General features: G+C 38.0%; 1 protein-coding gene across 7 annotated transcripts in view; it reads right to left on the reverse strand.

Annotated features, from left to right (window-relative positions):
* The window catches only part of ZMAT1 (zinc finger matrin-type 1), a 162,923-nt gene that overhangs the window by 117,933 nt on the left and 24,106 nt on the right, over nucleotides 1-20,884 (reverse strand). The gene's annotated exons all lie outside the window — the stretch shown is intronic.

The following is a 20,884-nucleotide window of genomic DNA, read 5'->3' on the forward strand; positions in this document are numbered from 1 at the left end:
TACTCTATCTCACCAGAGGCAGAAGCTTGTATGATTTTTTAAGTTGCACACTTGGGACAGTTTTGTTGGTAGAAGTCAATGAGATGAGTAAACAAGCACTTCTCTGTTTACACTGTTGCTTAATTCATCTATGGACTTAGAGGTCTTCTTCTTTCTTGTTATTTTTCTGTTGCAGTGAATGGATATTTTTTTCCATCAATTTATCATTATTTCTAACTGCACAAATAATGTGAATTATTTTTTGTAGGAAAACTACGAATTATGGGAAAGGAAAACAAAATCTACCTGAAACCTGTCATCTGTTAATAAGATTGCTATCCTGTTTGTATATATAGTGAATGCAAAGCAGTAAATTAAAAGGGCCAAGCTATTTCCACACTCTGAGCTGATGCTGAGGTTATGTGAATAGACAGATATGTGAAAGGTCCAACAAAAAGTAAAACCAGAATACTTATTCTTAACTCATTTGTTTTTATGCATTTACTCTAGCAAGATTTTGTCTATTTATAAGCTTCATAGAATTATTTTATTTAAAAAAATTAAAATGAAGTACAGCTGTTTGCAATATTTTATTAGTTATGACTTAGCATGCACAGAGGATCAGTATTATGATTAGTATCCAACTTCTCATTGTAAGTAATGTGGTCAAAGGCAATAGCACTAGAAAAAAAATCCTGTCAACCAAGACTTATATCCATAAAAATTCTCCTCTAAAAGCTAAAGTTAAATAAAGACATTCCCAGAAAAAGAAAGACTGAATTTGTTGTGCATATCTGTATTACAAGAAATACTATAGGAAGTCCTTCAGACTGAAAGACAGTGACACCAGACTGTAACTTGAATCCTCAGGAAGAAATGAATAGCAACAGAAATGGTAAATATATGGGTTAATTTGAGAGAACTTATCAAAACATTTTTTCATTTATCCTCTTAAATTCTTCTAAAGGCATAAGATGCTAAAAAGCAATAATTATAACTCTGTATTGTTGGATTTATAGCATATATAGATGTAACATATATGACAATAATAATAGTGTAATAGGGAAGACATCTAACACCATAATGCATCTATCTCTCTGCTGCTTTACCCTCTGAGTCATAAGCCTCCACTTAGCCCTGCAGATAGACATGTTAGTCACTAAAGGAATTTTGCTCAAAGCTTGGGGTGTATGTGATAGCTCCCTTTTGAAGAAACTCTACCTCCCCTGTAGTGATAAAGAAACATGAGCAATAAAAATTAACATTTGCCTTGGAGTTCCTGTTGTGGCACAGTGGTTAATGAATCCGACTAGGAACCATGAGGTTGCGGGTTTGATCCCTGGCCTTGCTCAGTGGGTTAATGATCTGGCATTGCTGTGAGCTGTGGTTGAGCTGTGGTGTAGGTCGCAGACGCGGCTCGGAACCCTTGTTGCTGTGGCTCTGGTGTAGGCTGGTGGCTACAGCTCCGATTAGACCCCTAGCCTGGGAACTCCATATGCCACAGGAGCGGCCCTAGAAAAGGTAAAAAGACAAAAAAAAAATTAACATTTGCCTTATCTATTTCTGCAGGAACATCAGATCAGATTAATGTCAATCAAAGTCAACTAAGCAAGAACAAAGAACTTTTGTAACCTCCCTTGGACCACAGCTAGCACTCAACTGCTTGTGGCTATTCTTCACCACTTGACCTCACCTCCTCCTGCTGCCCCTTTCCCTAGCTTGAATTCTACCCCAAATTAAGATGGTTCTTTAGGACATTAATCCACCATCTTCTCAGTCTGCTGGCTTTCTAAATAAAGTAGCTAATCCTTGCCCCAATGCCTTGTATTGCAACTTACTGGCCTATCATGAAAGAAGTGGTAGGGGCTTGGATTCAGTAACAATACCACAGAGGATGGATGGCATGGAGTTTTAGTTGAGCAAATTATTTTTGTTTGTTTGGAATTGAATTAGTACCACTCTGAAATAGATTGTGATAAATTAAGATGCATGTCATAATCCCTAGAGCAACCACTTACAAAAAAAATCTCAAAAAACTATCATAAAACGTAAAATCAACAAACAAAAGAATTAAAATGGATGCCAAAAATAATTTTAATCTAAAGAAAGGAATCCAGTAAGAATAGAATAATAAAAAGATAGGAGACACATTGAAAAAAAGTGCAAAAATAAAAAAAAATCTTAGCACATTAGTAATTACATTAATCAAAAGGAAGCAAATGACTAAATAACAAAGCAAGATTCAACTACGTGCTGTCTTAAAGAGACACATCTTAGATTCAAAGACACAGATGGCTTGAAAGTAAAATATTCTTAAAAGATATGCCTTACAGACCATAACTACAAGAGTGTTGAAGTGAATTCATTAATATTATAAAAAATAGACTTTAAGGTAAGAAATATCATTTGGATATTAGTGAATACTTCATAATGATAAAAGGGCCAATACCTCAGGTAGATATAACAATTAAAAATGTATATGTACAAAAAGCAGAGCCCTAAAATATATGGAACAAAAAACTGACAGAATTGAAAGGAAGAATAGTTGAAAATTTCAAAACTCTATCATAATTGGTAGAACAACTAGATTTAACACATTAACAAGGATATAGAAGACTTGAACAGAATTTTCAACCAATATAACAAGGGTGTATGTGCATGCATATGGTTGTGTGTATAAGATGCTTCACTCCACAAATGCAGAACACACATTCTTTTCAAGTGTAGATGGAACATTCTCTAAGATTGCCAATACACTAAGCCATAAGACAAGACTTACTAACTTTAAAAGGATGAAAATCATGCCATATATTTTCTCTGACCACAAGGGAATTAATTTAAATATCAAAAGAAAAATCTGTGAAATCCCAAAACATTCAGAAATTAATACACTTCTAAATAACACATGGGTGGAGGCAAAAAAGTAAATTAGAAAATATTTTGAAGTGAGTGCTCAATCATAGCAATCAAAGTTTTGGAATGTAACTAAGGCAATGCTCAGACATAAATTTATATCTTCAAACACTTATATCAGAAAAGTCTCAAATCAGTAACCTAAGCTTCCACCTTTTTTTTTTGTTTGTTTTGTTTTGCTTTTTAGGGCTAAACCTGTGGCATATGGAGGTTCCCAGGCTGGGGGTTGAATTGGAGCTACAGCTGCTGGCCTAGCCACAGCCACAACAATGCAGGATGTGAGCCACGTCTGCGACCTACGCCACAGCTCACAGCAATGCCAGATCCTTAACTCATTGACAGAGGCCAGGGATTTAACACACAACCTCATGGTTCCTAGTCAGATTCGTTTCTGCTGTGCCACAAGGGGAAATCTCTAAGCTTTCATCTTATAAAACTACATACAAGAACAGCAAACTAAACCCAGTGCAACACATGAAAGGAAAGAATACAGCAGAAATCAATGAAATGGACATTAGGAAAACAATAGAGAAAATCAGTGAAATCAAAAATTGGGGAAAAATGTAATTGTAATGTATACATGTAAGGATAACTTGATCCCCTTGCTGTACAGTGGGAAAATAAAATAAAAAATTGGTATTTTGAAAATGTATGCAAAAATGCCAAGCCCTTAGCTAGACTGACCATGGAAAAAAGACATAAATGGCAAAAGTAAGTAATGAAAGGGGATATCACTATCAAATCCACAGAAAGTAAAAGGATTTTTTTTTTTTTGTCTTTTTAGGGCTGCACCTGTGGCATATGGAGATTCCCAGGCTAGGGGTCGAATCGGAGCTATAGCCACTGGTCTATGCCCTGGCCATGTCTGTGACCTTCACCACAGTTCATGGCAACATGGGATCCTTAACCCACTGATCAAGGCTGGAGATTGAACGTGAGTCCTCATGGATGCTAGTAAGATTTGTTTCCACTGAGCCACAACAGGAACTACCAAAGTAAAAGGATTTTAAAGAAATATTATGAACAAATTTACATCAACAAATTTGACAACCTAGAAGAAAGGACAAATTCCTACAAAAGATACAAGTGGTCAAAACTAGCTCAGTAAGAAACAGAAAATCTGAACAGGTCTGCAACAGGTATTGAAAATGAATTAGTAATTACAAATCTTCCAACAAAGGAAGCCTAGATGGCTTCACCAGAGAACTCCATCAATACTTAAAGAAAAAATAATAATACCCAATCCTTCACAAACTGTTCTGGAAAAGGATAGCAGTATTATCTTAATATAAAAGCTGAACTGGATTTCCAGTCGTGGCTCAGCGGTAATGAGCCTGACTAGTATCCATGAGGATGTGGGTTTGATTCCTGGCCTTACTCAGTGGGTTAAGGATCCAGCATTGCCATGAGCTGTGGTGTAGGTCGAAGATGTGGCTCTGATCCTGTATTGCTGTGGCTGTGGTGCAGGCCAGCAGCTGCAGCTCCAATTTGACCCCTGGCCTGGGAAGTTCCATATGCCTTGGGTGTGGTTCTAAAAGACTAAAATAAAATAAAATAAAATAAAATAAAATAAAAACTGAAACAAGGTGACAAAAGAAAGTTAATCTACAGACCATTATCCTACATGAACATAAAAATTAAATTCCTTAATAAAATAGCAGATTGAATCCAGCAACATATTCCTCGAAGGCAATATTTGCTTAACATCTCAAAATTAATTGATATAATACATTTTATTATTAGAATAAAAGAAAAAAACACATGATTTTCTCAATAGAAAAAGCATTTGACAAAACCTTACATGGTTTAAAAAAAAAAAAAACAATCCTTACATCTCAACAAACTAGGAATAGAGGTAAACTTTCCAAATGTGATAAAGGACATTCATTATCGTTGAAACCTGGTGGAGAGTTTCTTAACTTTGCCTCCTTGCCTCAGGGTCTACCATACACCAGTATGGCTTCCTCTTGATTTAGCTAATTACATCTACAATACTCCTATTTCCAAACAAGGTCACATTCTGAGGTATTTTGTTGTTAGGCTTTCAACGTGTTTTTTGGGGGGACACAATTGAACCCTTAACAATCTCCTTGGACACTTAGGTACTCTGGGCTCAGTGCTCTTTTATTCTTCCCTTAAACAATATCTCTATTATAAATCGATGCTTTCCAAAGTCCCAAACTGTGCTAAACCACCAGTCATATTTTGTCAGATTCATCCCCTAAGGTATTAAGATGCTTCTGTTCCAAGGTCAAAGGACTCAGGAGGCCCAGGAATCTTCCCCTGCATTTCCACTAATCCCGACCTTCAGTAAGTTGGCAAAGAGATGATAAAAGGCAAAAGAAAGAGGCACTGCAGGCCCACCTGATAAGCCATTGAAGTGCTCCAAAAATAATCCAGATAGGGCTTACTATGTATAAGGGAACATGTGCAAATAACATGATTGAAATCCAGAAACAACCCATCATGTCCCAGGGGAAATCCTGTGCAGAGATTCTACTGAACACAGTTAAACAGATCAGGTAGTGTGGAAGACAGCAAAATGCACATTTAAATGGGTCAAGCTCATGTCTACAACAGCATGGTTGCCCAAGCATGGGGGAAGGGGAATGTTTTGTCAACAACTATAGCTCTGTTTGGGGGTAGTGGTGGTCAGATCTTAATTCTGCAGAAATGACCAAAGGTAAGCAAAGTCATGAAGGAGCAGAAGGAAATGTAGTTGTCAGCACACTCAGAGACTCACAGACAGACACACACGTACTTACCAGGTTCTCTTATTAACAATACTAGACTTTGCCCAAGAGCATTTGCTGAGGTTAAAGAAGACAAGTTCAGCCCTCTAGCACAAATAGCCACCTAAAAGTGGCCTGAACTTTGACCTTTACTAGTAGCGTACAGTGAAACCATGCCATCCACACAAAGTTGATAACAGGTAATATCAGAAACCTGAATTCCAAATAAGACAAGGTTGTGAGAATTGATTATGTCACATCAAGGTAGGGCTTAAAAGTGAATTATAACAGAAACAAATGAGAGACTAGTCGTCATGAGATTAGCAATGAGTCATGCTATCATCAACATGCATAAAACAGGCACTGTAATCCTACATTGCAGAGGATATAGATTAGTGATCGGATTTTGAATGTAACATGTTACTATAAAAGTTTCTAGATTGTACACTTTCGAAAGAACAATTTCAGGGATTTACAAAATGCATAGTATATATTTGCATATATATGAGAAAGAATGTTAAGTATACTATTTTCTGTAATAGAAAATATGCTAAAGGAACTAAATTTTCATCGCTAGAATACTGGTGAAATAAATTTTGGGGTATCCATATGAAATGCTTGGTCAATGTAAAAAAACAAAAAAACTTGAAATTTTGTTGTAAAGTAACCTAAAGTGTTATGACATACAAGTATTTACGGGGAAAGATGGTCATTACAAGTGCAAACATGGCTCACAAAGATCATAAACGGCATGGATCCATTTTTGCTTATACAGGTCTCTAGAATCCTTAGGGCTCAAAGGACAACAATAAAATCTTTTCATTCTTCTCACATACAGTTTTCTCTTCAGCATGATAAGAGGCTGAATTTTCTGCCTTGAGCCTATCGGTATCCTTGTACAGTGGCAATGCCCCCCTTTCCACTCAGACTTCCGGAAAGCTGTCTGCTGAGTTTTGACCACAACCCCTCCCTCCCACCTTCCAGTTCAGGGAAGCTCGAGCTGCAGTTCAGACTTCTGCCACGAGGTGGCACCAACTCACCGCTATCGTCAAGGACGTTTATTCAAGGAGAAAAAAACACGAAACAGTACCCTCCTTTAAAAGCCAACCTTTGAGCCCATGCACAGAATAATTCTAATTTGTCTGAAAAAACTCATCATAAAAGAGGACTGTAAAGACATATTCCAGGGCCGGCACACGATGAAACACCAGATGGCAGTAACACCTTTGCGGTCAGCGGCAGGCGGGTGGAAGGCAGCGCAGGACAGGATGGGGAGGGGGGGCGAGAGAGGATGAAGCATAGGAGCGATGTCTGACCATTTGTGTCCAGTATCATGGAAAAGGGATGACCGACAGGGAGTAGAAGAAGTCTGGGAAGCTTGTACAGGGGTGGGGTAATGGAGAGTGAATGCCATGCTCTCTGGGAGGGACCTTTTAAGGCCTAGACACTTCAATCTCGCTAATGAAGGAAGAGATACCGCAACAAGCGCGATACAGATTTGTGGTCAAACATGTAGTCATGTTCTAAAATAGATACGAATTATCCAAAAATAATTGGCACCATAGTAAACAAACCATTTTATATCATTTGTTATCTTTGGAAAATGTAATCCTCTTAAAACAGAAAAAAAAAAAGTGGGATGGCTGCCACCTGGTGGCCAGATGTAGGATTGCACGCCCTGAGAGTCAGCCCAGGTGTCTGGCTCAGTAAGAGGGGCTAAGGAATGGAGGTTTTCATGTTGGCTTGGTGATATCAGCCAGTATTTTCTGGAAATTTGCACTTACTGTTAGTAGTCTTTTTTTGAGACATCTAAACCTGAGATAGGGTACCTAGCCCTGGCCTGAACTGAAGAGAAAACTGCATTTGTGAGTCTCTGAGTTCTTGGGGCAATAGAGCTAGAGGAAGCCTAGAAACACACACACACACACACACACACACACACAGTCAATTCCATTTTTCAATCTACTTCATTTTCCTAGAAAACTGAATACAATGATGTTTTTCCAAAGTCATACATACATGTTCATATTACCTTTGTCGGTCTGTTCACAGTATTTGGTTTTCAAATTTTGATGAAAATGCTGTTTACATGAATACGTTACAAAAAATATGTGGAAATTCATTTCTCACCTCTCTTGCAGGCCTGACTCCCACCCCCTGACCCAGAAGAATCTGTGGTCACAGAACAGTGCCTCCTCCCCTGATGTGTCCCTGTAGGTGAAGGCACGTGGACACAGACACCTGCACACACACATGTGTCTCTTGCAAAAGAGGAATCACATTTTTCATCTTTTGCAACTTGTCTTTTCTACTTAAGATTCTTTTTAGGTTTATATTTTATTCTTATTAGTTCTAGTTGTGATGTTTATGTTAAGTGCCAACTGAGCTGGCCATGAGGTACCCAGATTAAAGAGAATTCTGGCTGTGGTTGAGAGGGTGTTTCTGGATGAGGTTGGTATTTGAATTGGTGGACACAGTAGACTGTCCTCCCTGCTGTAGCAGCATCTCATCCAATCTGTTTAAAGCTTGAGTAGAACACAAGGCAGAGAGAGGAGGAATTCTCCCCTTTTTGCCTCCTGCTCCACTGCCTGACCGCTCACCTTCTCTTCCCCGGGTCCTCACCCTGGAATTGAAACCATAGGCTTTCCAGCTTCTCAGGCCTTTGGATTCAGACTGAATTACACCACCGGCTTTCCCAGGTCTCCAGTTTGCAGCCTCTGTAACTGCAGGAGCCATTCTCATTTTATATGCAAATACACATTGGACTGTTTCCATTTTTCTGGAGGACCCTCAATAAAACACTAGTGGTTTAGGCATATTTTAACATGTTTATTATTCATATGTATATTTATTTGAATTCTTTGTTGAAATTAGTTGCCAATTATTTTGTTACTGAGTGTGCGTCATAAATCATGGATATTTAGCCCAATATGAGGTGTGGTTTACACGTCTTCTCCTCTGTTTAAACATGTCTTTTTTTCATTTAGAAAAGTTTATATTTCAATAATGTGGGTTAAAAACAATGCAAGTATTATCAAAGAAAAAATGTGAGGGGTGGGTACCTCCAGCCTCCAGGTGGGCGGTGAGAGCATTCGGAGTCCTGGAGGTACCAAGACCAAATGGGAAAGACTTGGGAGTGATTCCATAGTTGGCTACTGAGCTGGAGACAACAAGGTGTCTACCTGACTTAGTTATTCCCCTAAAGCCAACCCTGGTATGAAGGTTGGTCATAAGGAAGGGTAGCTTGAATAGTTGTTGAGATTAAAGGAGATGAAATACAGAGTGCAATTTCTTAAAGCTTTTCCTTACCTATCACTTTTCTTCCCTCCAGATCACCTATCTCAAGGGCAACACCTGAGCTTCTGCCTGTGCCCCACTCCTCCTTCCAGGGATGAGCCCACAGATGTGGCTGAGACACACAGGTCTCCTGACAGAAGGGGCAGGATTTCATTCTGTCATCTTATCTTCCTCACCCAGAGGGGTTGGTGAGTACCCTTGGGGCCACCACAGCAGGGAGTGTGAGTGACCCTTTCTCCAGCGCTGGGAGCTCATCTTCTAAAAGGGAGGCTGCTGAGAATCCTCTAGGGAGGGTGAGGGGTGGAAGCTCAGCCCATCCTGCCACTTACCTGGGGAGGTGACCTGGGCTCTGTCAGCCTGAGCTTGGGCATCTGTGACATGGGACTCATGATACCTGTGTCACAGAGCACAGGGACAAATGAGAAAACCTGCCCAGAGTGGATGGTGTGTGGTGGGACTTCCAGGGCCCTTTAAATGTCGGGACACAGCAGAAGGGGCCAACTGAGCCTTGGGGCTAAGACAGGCACTGTGAGAACTCATTTCTCAGTTTCTCCTAATAAGAAGATAGCTCTCTTTATGAAGAAAGCAAATATCTTTCTGATATGCCTTGGGTTCAAAGTTAGAATGACAGAAGGATCTCCAGTTTCTCAGGAGGCTCAGAAGCTCCTAAGAGCTGCCCAACATAGTGCCTCTGAGCAGATCCTAATCCAGTTCCCCATGCTGGGAAGACAGGCTTGGCTTTGACTCACCTGGTGAGCTCAGTGGGATTTGGAGCCAGGGCAGCAAGGTGCCATGTTTGCCTGACTGATGCTCCTTGACTGCTCAGTGTGTTCATATGTTTAAAGGAGAATCCTGGACCCACCCCGTAGTCACAAGGGCAGGGGTCCTCAGATCATGCATCATCCAACCACATCACACAATGACTTCAGCCATCTGCTGCCTCCCTGAGAGGCGAAAATTCCACAAATTACCACCATTTTTTGGACACAAAATTATCCTTCCATTCACTATAACTGAATATATATTGTAAAATCCCATACTGTTCCATCAGAGGCATCTCATTAGCTGTATATTGGAAATAGGAGGATAAGAGGGGAAATGAATTACGGACTAATTCAAAGGTTAATTCTGAGATGACATGGCCCCTTCACACTAACTTTTTAAAAATTAAGACTCTTTTTTTTTTTTTTTTTTTGTCTTTTGAGGGCCGCACTTGCGGCATATGGAGGCTCCCAGGCTAAGGGGTTGAATCAGAGCTGCAGCTGCCGGCCTATGCCACAGCCACAGCAATGTGGGACCCGAGCCACATCTTTGACCTACACCACAGCTCATGGCAACGCCAGATCTTTAACCCACTGAGGAAGGCCAAGGATCGAACCTGTGTCCTCATGGATACTAGTTGGGTTCATTAACCCCTGAGCCACAACGGGAACTCCAAGACTCCATTTTTAGAACAGTTATACAGTCACAGCAAAATTGACAGGGAGGTACAGAGATTTCCTATATACCCCCTGTTCTCATACATTCATAGCCTCTCCCATTATCAACATCCCCACCAGAATGGTACATTTGTTATAACTGATGAACCTACATGGGCAAATCATAATCATGCAAAGTCCATAGTTTACCTTAGTGTTGTACATTTTATAGGTTTGGACAAATGTATAATGACATGTCTATCACTATGGTACCACACAGAGTGTTTTCACTGCCCTAAATATGCTCTGTGCTCTACCTACACATCCTCCTCCTCTCTCCTTGAAATTTCTAGCAACCACTGATCTTTTTACTGTTTCCATAGTTTTGCTATGAATGTCATATAGTTGGAATCATACAATATGTAGCTTTTTCTTTTTTATTGAGGTAACATTGATTTATAACATTATATAAGTTTCATGTGCACATTATATTATGCTGCTGTGTAGACTACAGGATGCTTGCCACTAAAAACTTAATTTCCAACTGTCACCATAAAGTTGATCCCCTTTACACATTTCACTCCCCCCCTCCTTTGTTAGTTTGGTTTGTTCATTAATTTTGTCTGTTTTATTCCATATATGGGTGGAATCATATAGTATTTGTATTATTCTTATTTCGCTTAGCATAATATCCTCAATGTCCACCCATATTGTCACAAATGGCAAGATTTTATCTTTTTATGGCTATGTAGTGTGTGTGTGTGTGTGTGTGTGTGTGTAAAATCTTTATCCAGTCATCCATTGATGGGCATTTCGGTTGTTTCTACATCTTGGCTGTTGTAAATAATGATGCAATGAAGACCATTAGAATGGCTATCATCAAAAAGGCAAAAAATAACAAGTGTTGGCAAAGATGTGGAGAAAAGGGAAACTATTGGTTTATGCTGGAATATAAATTGGTGCAGCCACTATGGAAAACAGCATGGAGATTCCTCAATAAATTACAAATAGAACTACCACATGATCCAGCTATCCCACCTCTCAGTATTTATCTGAAGAATATGAAAACACTAATTCAAAAAGACATGAAGCCTTTTTCAAATTGGCTTCTTTCACTTAATAATATGCATATAAAATTTGTCCATGTCTTTTCTTGAGAGATAATTTCTTTTTCTTTTTCTTTTTTTAATGGCCACACCTGCAGCAAATGGAAGTTCCCAGGCTAGGGGTTGAATCGGAGCTGCAGCTGCTGGCCTACACCACAGCTACAGCCACAGCAATGCAGGATCTGAGCTGCATCTGCAACCTACTCCGCAGCTTGCTACAACACCACATCCTGAACCCAATGAGGCCAGGAACTGACCCTGTGCCCTCATGGAAACTCGTCAACACTGAGCCACAATGGTAACTCCTGACCAATTTCTTTTTAACACTGAATAATATCCTACTGCATGAATCACCACAATTTATTTATCCACTTACCTAATGAAGGACATCTTAGTTGCTTGCGAGTTTTGGCAATTATAAATAAAGCTGCTATAAACATCTGTGTGCAGGTTTTTGTATGGACATAAATTTTGAACTCCTCTGGGTAAACACCAAGGAGTGTGACTACTGGATTGTGTGGTTAAGTGTACGTTTAGTTTTGTAAGATATCACCAAACTGTCTTCTAAAGTGTCTGTAACCATTTTGCATTCCCATCAGCAACAGACAAGAGATACTATTGCTCCAAATCCTCCCAGTATTTGGTGTTGCCAGTGTTCCAAATTTTGGCCATTCTAATAAATGTGTGGTATCTCATCTCTGTTATAATTTGCATATCTCTGATAACATACAATGTGGAGCATCTTTTTCTATACTTATTTGCTACCTGTATATCTTTGGAGAATTGTCTGTTAAGGTCTTTTGTCCCATTTTAAAATTAGGTTGTTCATTTTATTATTGTTGGGTTTTAAGAATTAATTGTATTTTTTTGGAGTTCCCGTGGTGGCGCAGTGGTTAACGAATCCAACTAGGAACCATGAGGTTGCAGGTTCGATCCCTGCCCTTGTTCAGTGGGTTAAAGATCCGGCGTTGCCATGAGCTGTGGTGTAGGTCGCAGACGCGGCTCGGATCCCGCGTTGCTGTGGCTCTGGCGTAGGCCAGTGGCTACAGCTCCGATTAGACCCCTAGCCTGGGAACCTCCATATGCCGCGAGAGCGGCCCAAGAAATGGCAAAAAGACAAAAAAAAAAAAAAAGAATTAATTGTATATTTTGGATGGATGTCCTTTATCAGATGTGTCTTTTGCAAGTATTTTTTTAAGTCTTAGATTTGTCTTCTCTTTCTCTTAACATTTTCATTTGCAGAGCAGCAGTTTCTAATTTTCATGGATTCCAGCTTATCAATTGTTTCTTTCATGGATTGTGCCTTTGGTATCACATTCAAAAAAGTAACTGCCATAATCAAAGGTATCTAGGATTTTTCATATCTTCTAGGAGTTTTATAGTTGGTTTTTTTTCTTTTTGCCTTTTTAGGGCTGCACTGGGGCATATGGAGGTTCCTAGGTCAGGTGTCCAATTGGAGCTGTAGCCGCCAGCCTATGCTAGAGCCATAGCAATGGGAGGATCCAAGCCACATCTGCAACCTTCACCACAGCTCATGGCAATGCCGGGTCCTTAGCCCAGGAGTTTTGTAGTTTTATGTCTTACATTTAGGTCTTTGATCTATTTTGAGTTATTCTTTGTGAAGGGTATAAGGTTTGTATCTAGATTCATTTTTTCCATATTGATGTCTGGTTGTTTTAGCACCGTTTGTTGTAAAGACTATCTTCACTCCATTCTATGGCCTGTGCTCTATTGTTGAAAATCAGTCAACTATACATATGTGGGTCAATTTACAGGTTGTGTATTGTTCCATTGATCTATTTGTTCATCAATACCACACTGTCTTGATTACTATGACTTTATAATGTGTCTTGATGTTGGGATAGTGTCAGTCCTTCACCTTTTGTTCTTCTCCTTCAATACTGTGTTGGCTATTCTGGTTCTTTGACCCATAAAAATATTATAATCAGTTTTTCAATATCCACAAAATAATTTGCTAGGATTTTGAGAAGTATTTCATTGAACCCACAGGTCAAGTTGGGAAGAACTAACATCTTGACAATATTGAGCCTTCCTGTCCATGAACATGGAATATCTCTATTTATTTAGCTCCTTGATTTCATTCATCAGAGTGTTGTAGTTTTCCTCATATATAAATCTTCTACATATTTTGTTGTATTTATATCTAATTACTTTACTTTGGGGGGTGCTAATGTAAAAGGTATTGGGTTTTAAATTTCAAAATCTATTTGTTCTTTGCTGGTATATAGGAAAGTGGCTTTTATATATTAACCTTGTATACTGCAACCTTGTCATAATTGCTTATTTGTTCTAGAGGGGTATTTTTGTTGTTTTTGATGCTTTCAGATTTTCAACATAGATGATAATGTAATTTGTGAACTAAGACAATTATATTTCTTCCTTCCCAATCTGTATACCTTTTATTTCCCTTTCTTATCTGATTGCATTAGCTATAACTTCCAGTATGATACTGAAAAGGAGTTGTGAGAGTGGATATCTTGCTTTGTAGCTGACTTTAGTGGGAAACCTTTAAGTTTCTCACTATTAATATGATGTTAGCTGTATGTTTTTTGTAGATATTAATTACCAATGTGAGGAATTTCCCCTCTATGACTAGTTTAATGAGAATTTTTTTCAATTATAAATGGGTGCTGAATTTTGTCAAATGCTTTTGTCAAATGTATTGATATGATCATATGATCAGTTTTGACTAACATATTTTTATGCTTTGTTCTTAGGTACATAAATGTTAAAGATTGTTATGTCTTGGAGAATTGATCTCTTTAATCATTACATAATGCCTTTCTTTGTTCTTGATAACTTACCTTGCTTTGAAGTCTGTCTGAAATGAATATAGCTACTCTTGCTTTCTTTTGGTTAATATTAGCATGTTAGCATATTCTCCATCCATTTACTTTTAATCTATATGAATCTTTACATTTAAAGTGAGTTTCTTACAGACAACACACAGGTAGGTCTTGTTTTCTGAAAATATTATATTCAACTATTAAATTGTTTATCCAGAAGTAGTAGACTTTAAGGATTTCTAATTTTTTTTTTACCTTCCCTGTATTTCCCATTTTTATCTACAACAAAAGCACTTGGGTTTAGAAGTGAAAAGAATAAAGAGAAAAAATAAATATCCCAGTCATTCCATGGGAAAGTGGGTCAGTGTCAGATAAGCCTCCCTAAACAAGGGGAATTAGGTAATAAAGTGGTCAAAAAACTAGTTTATGAAGATATCCACCTGACAGTCTCCATTCGGCAGCTTCAAGTAAAGTATAAATGCCTAAGGGAAGGGCAAGCATGTCTCTCAAATAAGGCTTACATTCATCAGTCAGATAATGTCTTCATTTCCCTGGATTTTAGATAAAAGTAGTTTCACAACATTCTTCTTTCTGTAGTCTCCCAAATAAAGCTCTTTGAATTAAAAGCAGTCTCATCCACTTAACCTCCCAGTTATCCAAGCAATGTATGTCACAGGGGAGGGAAAGGGTGAAGATCTGCATGAAGTTGCTGAGAGCTCAGCTCCACAGCATCCATAAGGGGAGAGTCCTTAAACAGTGGGGTTCGGGGTTAAAGTTTCATTGCAGGCTCATTCAGGAGCAATCAACACACACATGTTAAAACATCACTGAATCACCTTCCTTGGGCAATAAAAAATAATAAAAGGAAAAAAAATACACATGCCAAGCACTTGTAATACAAAATCAGATCAAGTTCAAAATGGGATGCATCCTTAAGCCATTCAAGGGGTATAGGTAGTGGTCTGGACACAGAAAAACTTTCACCAGGATGATACAGATTAGGTTCTAGATACACAGGACTACATGAGTAACTGTTAATGAAAGCCAGTAAATTAGGCCTGGACAAATGAAAAGATATTTCACATTAAGGATACACTGAGAAATTATTTTGAGCTATATGGCACTTGGGAAATTAAGCCTTTGAAAACATTGGGAGGAAAGGGCTGAAAATAGTATCTTCAGAATATGTTAGTGATCCCTACAGCACATAAACTAAAAGAAAAAAAATGGTTGTGTCCATTTAAGTAGCTCTGCAAGGGAATACACATGGCAAGGAAGGTATATATGGCAGGTCACAGTGTTGAGATGTGAATGTGTATTTGTTCTCCTTATGTTTCTTCCTTCCTCTTTTCCATCAGGTAGCCAGCACCCATGGATACAACCATGCAAGAAAATAATACCATATTTCACTTAGGTATATATACATATGTAATAAAACTATAGATATATATGCATATGTAATAAACTATAAAGAAATTCTTAAGTATGAAAAACCCAAATTTTGATTAAAAATTACCTCTGAAGAAGAAAGAGGTTAATATAAACTTCAAAGTGAATTTCAACTGCATATGTGATATTTTATTTCTTGAATATATAGAATTCTGTTATTTTTTTATAAATCTATATCTGAAATATTTCATAGCAAGCACTCTTTCTATAAGCTTTAATCTGGCTTTAAAAAAATGATCCATTATTAACTTAGAAATTTTGGAAAATATTGTCAAGTCCAGATATAAATAAGTAAATAACCAGAAACCTACAATTCAGTATATTTCTGGAGGCTCAATATTTGCTATAAAGGTCATGATGTCAGTAATTAAATTTGTCCAACTGACATTCAACTTCATTTGACACTAAAGGCCATGTTGCTAACCATTGGAATATACAAACTTTTTCTGTGTTATGGGTGAGACCAACACAAGGGAAATGACCGCCTTTGGTCTTACAGGAAAAGAAGGAGCTGGTATTTAGGACACAGCAATCCTTCTTTCAGTGTGTTTTATGGAAGACCTGTCCTTATACTGTTATTTTTACTTCCTTCTTTCTGGGACTCAATGGGTAGATGCTATTCTGGTGTTAAAATGGAAGATAAAAGGAGAAGAGAAGAAAATACATTAAAAGTAAGGAGAAGTAATATCAGCAAAATGGCAGACTAAGAATCTCTGGGCCCTCTTTTACCCACAAAAACATCATATAAAATAAATAGAGGCTTGATATAATAACTTTATAAGAGATCTGAGAAGAGCCAAAGGTCTACTGTAATTAAGTGAACACCCAATCAAGAAAAGCCCTCATTAAAAGTGGTAGGAAAAGTTTCTGAAGCATTACTTACCCTTCCTTTCCCCTTCCCAGTGTGGCAGCAGTTTTTATCTGGAGGAGATGGCAGCCCAGTTCATAGTCCCTCTTTCAAACCAGAGGAAGTAGAGTAGACCTTATCTTCAATATTTTAACTTGTCTGAGTGCTGCCTGAAGGACTGCCCTTTGTTTTCCCTAACTTTGGGCACAGATGGGAAAGGTAAAAGACACTGTTTGTGAAAATTTCATGGATACTATTGGACACAGAAGGATAAGAAAAGAGATTATAGGTGGAGATATACAATAGACTATCTAAGATGCCAAGAAGAATCTGTGGTGAGACTCTTTGGGGAAATTATGACATTTAAAAGTAGCCATGTATAAAGGGGAATTGAGAAATTCACACAAGGCCCACACAACATGCAAGTGCAAAAAAGACCTGAGAAAATCTTAGGCTTTCACTTCAGGCTAATTCCCATGATCAGAGCAAGTCCAACTATTGTTAAAGAACGTCTGCAAAAACTGGTATTGGTAGTTTTTATTTGAAATGTTCAAACTGCAACCAAAAATGACAAAGACTACAAAGAAACAGGAAAATATAGCCAATTCAAATGTACAGAACATACTGAGACAAACTTCTTCACCCAGAGAAGCCCTGACATAGGACTTACTAGACAAAATTTTAAAGTAACTGTTTTATATATGCTCAAGAGCCAAAGGAAAACAAAGAACTAAAGGAAATTGGGGGAAAAGTATGAATAAAATAAGAATATAGACAGAGACAGAAATTATTAGAAGGAACCAAACAAATTTTGGAGCTGAAAAAATACTACAATGTAATTGAAAAATTCATTAAATGGTTCAATAATAGATTTGGTCAAGCAGAAGAAAGAATCAGTGAACTTGAAGATATGACCTTTGTAAGTACTGAGTTTGAGGAACAGAAAGAAAACACAATGAAGAAAAGTCAACAGAGCCTATTGGTCTTATAAGATACCATCAAGAGGACCAATATACACATCATGAGAGTCCCAGAGAGAGACAGAAAGTGGCAGAGAGATTATATGAAAAAATAATTGCTGAAAACTTCCCAAATTGACATAATTGTAAATGTACAAGAGGCTCAACAAACCCCAAGTATGAAAAACACAAACAGTTCCATACCAAGATTCACTAAAATCAAACTTTCAATAGGAAAAGACAAAGAGAATTTTGCAAGTAGAAAGAGAAAATCAATTCATCACATACGAGTGATCCTCAATATTATCAGCTGATTTGTCAGCTGAAACTTTAGAGGCCAGAATGTGGTAGGATAATATATTTAAAGTACTGAAAGAAATAACCTATCAAATGATAATTCTAAATCTGTCAAAACTATCCTTTAAAAATGAGTGAAATTAAGGTATTTCCAGATAAACAAAAGCTGAGGAAGTTCATTAACACTATTCCTGCCTTACAAGAAATGCTAAAGGGAGTCCTTCAAGTTGAAATGAAAGGACATTAAACAATAACTTGTAGCTATATAAAACTATAAAGATCAAAGGTAAATAAATGGGCAAATATAAAAATCAGTATTTTACAAGTTTTGGTTTATAAATCCACTTTTAATTTTGTAAGGATTTAAATTACAAATACATCAAAAATAATAAACCTATTTTAATCGCTACACAATATATAAAGATATAATTGGTGATATCAATAACATGGGTGGGAGGAGGACAACACTATAATCCAATTGGACATAACAAACACATACAGAACTCCAACCAACAATTGCCACATATACATTGTCCTCAACTGAACATGGAATAGTCTCCAGAATAGACCATACATTACAAAAATAATGTTTTTTGTTTTGCTTTTTTTTATTTTTTATTTTATATTATTTTTTGTCTTTTTGCCTTTTCTTGAGCCACTCCCAGGACATATGGAGGTTCCTAGGCCAGGGGTCCAATTGGAGCTGTAGCCACCGGCCTACACCAGAGCCACAGCAACGTGGGATCAGAGCCGCATCTGCAACCCACACCACAGCTCACGGCAATGCCAGATCCTTAACCCACTGAGCAAGGACAGGGATCGAACCTGCAACCTCATGATTCCTAGTCGGATTCGTTAACCACTGTGCCACGACGGGAACTCCTGCTTTGTTTTTTTATTTTTTGACCACACCCACAGTGTATGGAAGTTCCTAGGCCAGGGAGTGAATCTGAGCCACAACTGTAACCTACACCACAGCTGGATCCTTTAACCCACTGTGTGGGCTGGGTATTGAACTTGTGCCATTGCAGAGACAATGCCAGATCCTTAACCTGCTGCACCACAGTAGGAACTACCAAAACTAGTCTTAATAAATTTTAAAAAAATTTTGTCTTTTTGTCTTTTTATGGCTGCACCTGAGGCATTTGGAAGTTCCCAGGCTAGGGGTCTAATCAGAGCTGTAGCCACCAGCCTACGCCATAGCCACAGCAACGTCAGATCTGAGCTGCGTCTGTAACCTACACCACTGCTCACAGCAATGCCAGATACTTAACCCACTGAGCGAGGCCAGGGATTGAACCCACAACCTCATGGTTCCTAGTCAGATTCGTTTCTGCTGTGCCACGATGGGAAATCCCAATTTAAAAATATTTAAATCATACAAATGACCTTCTAATCACAACAGAATGAAACTAGACATCAATAAATGAAGGAAAACTGGAAAAGTCACAAATGTGTGGAAATTAAACAACATACTTTTAAACAACCAATAGGGCAAAGAAGAAATCACAAAAGAATTTAGAAAATACCATGAGACAAATATAAATGAAAATGCAACAACAAAAACTTATGGGGTACAGCAAAGCAATGCTGAGATGGAAATTATTAACTGTCAATATTTACATGAAAGATAAGATTTCAAATTAACAACCTAACTTTACAGCTTAAAGAACTAGAAAATGAAGAACAAACTAAAACCAAAGCTAGCAAAAGAAAGGAAAAAACACGCATTGTTTAGAGTGGAGCTAAATAAAAATAAAAAATAGGAAAACAAAAAAGAAAAATCAATGAAACCGAAATGGTTCTTAGAAAATATCACCACAATGACAAATCTTTAGTTACTTTGACTAAGAAAAAAAAAAAGAATATACAAATTACTAAAATCAGAAATGAAGGTGGGTATATTACAACTGATTTTACAGAAAAAAAATTATAGGAGAATATAATGAACAATTGTATGCCAACAAATTGAATAACCTTGATGAACTGAACAAATTCCTAGAAACATGCAGCCTACCAACTGAATCATGAATACATAGAAAATCTGAGCACAGTTAAATCTATTAAGGAGATTAAATCCGTAATCAGAAATCTTTCTTTCCAAGAAATAAATGTCCTGGACTGTAGATGCCATCGTGGTCCAGTGGTTAATGAACCTGACTAGTATCCATGAGGATGCAGGTTTGATCCCTGGCCTTGCTCAGTGAGTTAAGGATCCAGTATTGTTGTGAGCTATTGTGTAGGTCACAGACGTGGCCTGGAATCCACGTTGCTGTGGCTGTAGTGTAGGCTGGCAGCTGTAGCTCTGATTTGACCCCTAGCCTGGGAACCTCCATATGCCGCAGGTGCAACCCTAAACACACACACACACAAGTCCTGGACCAGGCAGCTTCAATGGTAAATTCTACCAAAGGTTAAAAGAAGATTAAAACCAGTCTTTTTTGCAGCACAGAAGCTTTAAATTTTAATGAAGTCAGATAATCAAGTTTTGTGGGGTTTTGGGTTTTTGTAAAAAGTTTTTTTTTTTGGTTTTTTTTTGTTTTTTGTTTTGGTTTTTAGGGCATCCCACATATGGCATATGGAGGTTCCCAGGCTAGGGGTCGAATTGGAGCTAAAGCTGCCAGCCTACACCACAACCACAGCAACACCAGATATGAGCCACATCTGTGACTTACACCACAGCTCACAGCAATGCTGGATCCTTAACCCACTGAGCAAGGCCAGGGATTGAACCTGTGTCTTCATGGATGCTAGTCAGATTCGTTTCTACTGAGCCATGATGGGAACTCCCTCAATTATTGTTTTCACGGATCATGTCTGATGCTTTATCTAAAAAAATCATTGCCAAACCCAAAGTCACTTAGATTTTCTCCTATGTTTTCTTTTTGGAGTTTCAAACTTTTGCATTTTACATTTAGGTCTATGATCTATTTTGAGTTATTTTTATGAAGTGTGTAAGTCCTGTGTCTAGACTATTTTTTTTCATGAGGCTATCCAGTTGTTTCAGCACCATTGTACTGCCTTTGCTCCTTGTCAAAGATCACTTGACTATATTTGTGTGGGTCTATTTCTGGGTTCTT

This window comes from Sus scrofa, chromosome X (genome assembly GCF_000003025.6).
Source record: "Sus scrofa isolate TJ Tabasco breed Duroc chromosome X, Sscrofa11.1, whole genome shotgun sequence".
Classification (NCBI taxonomy): domain Eukaryota; kingdom Metazoa; phylum Chordata; class Mammalia; order Artiodactyla; family Suidae; genus Sus; species Sus scrofa.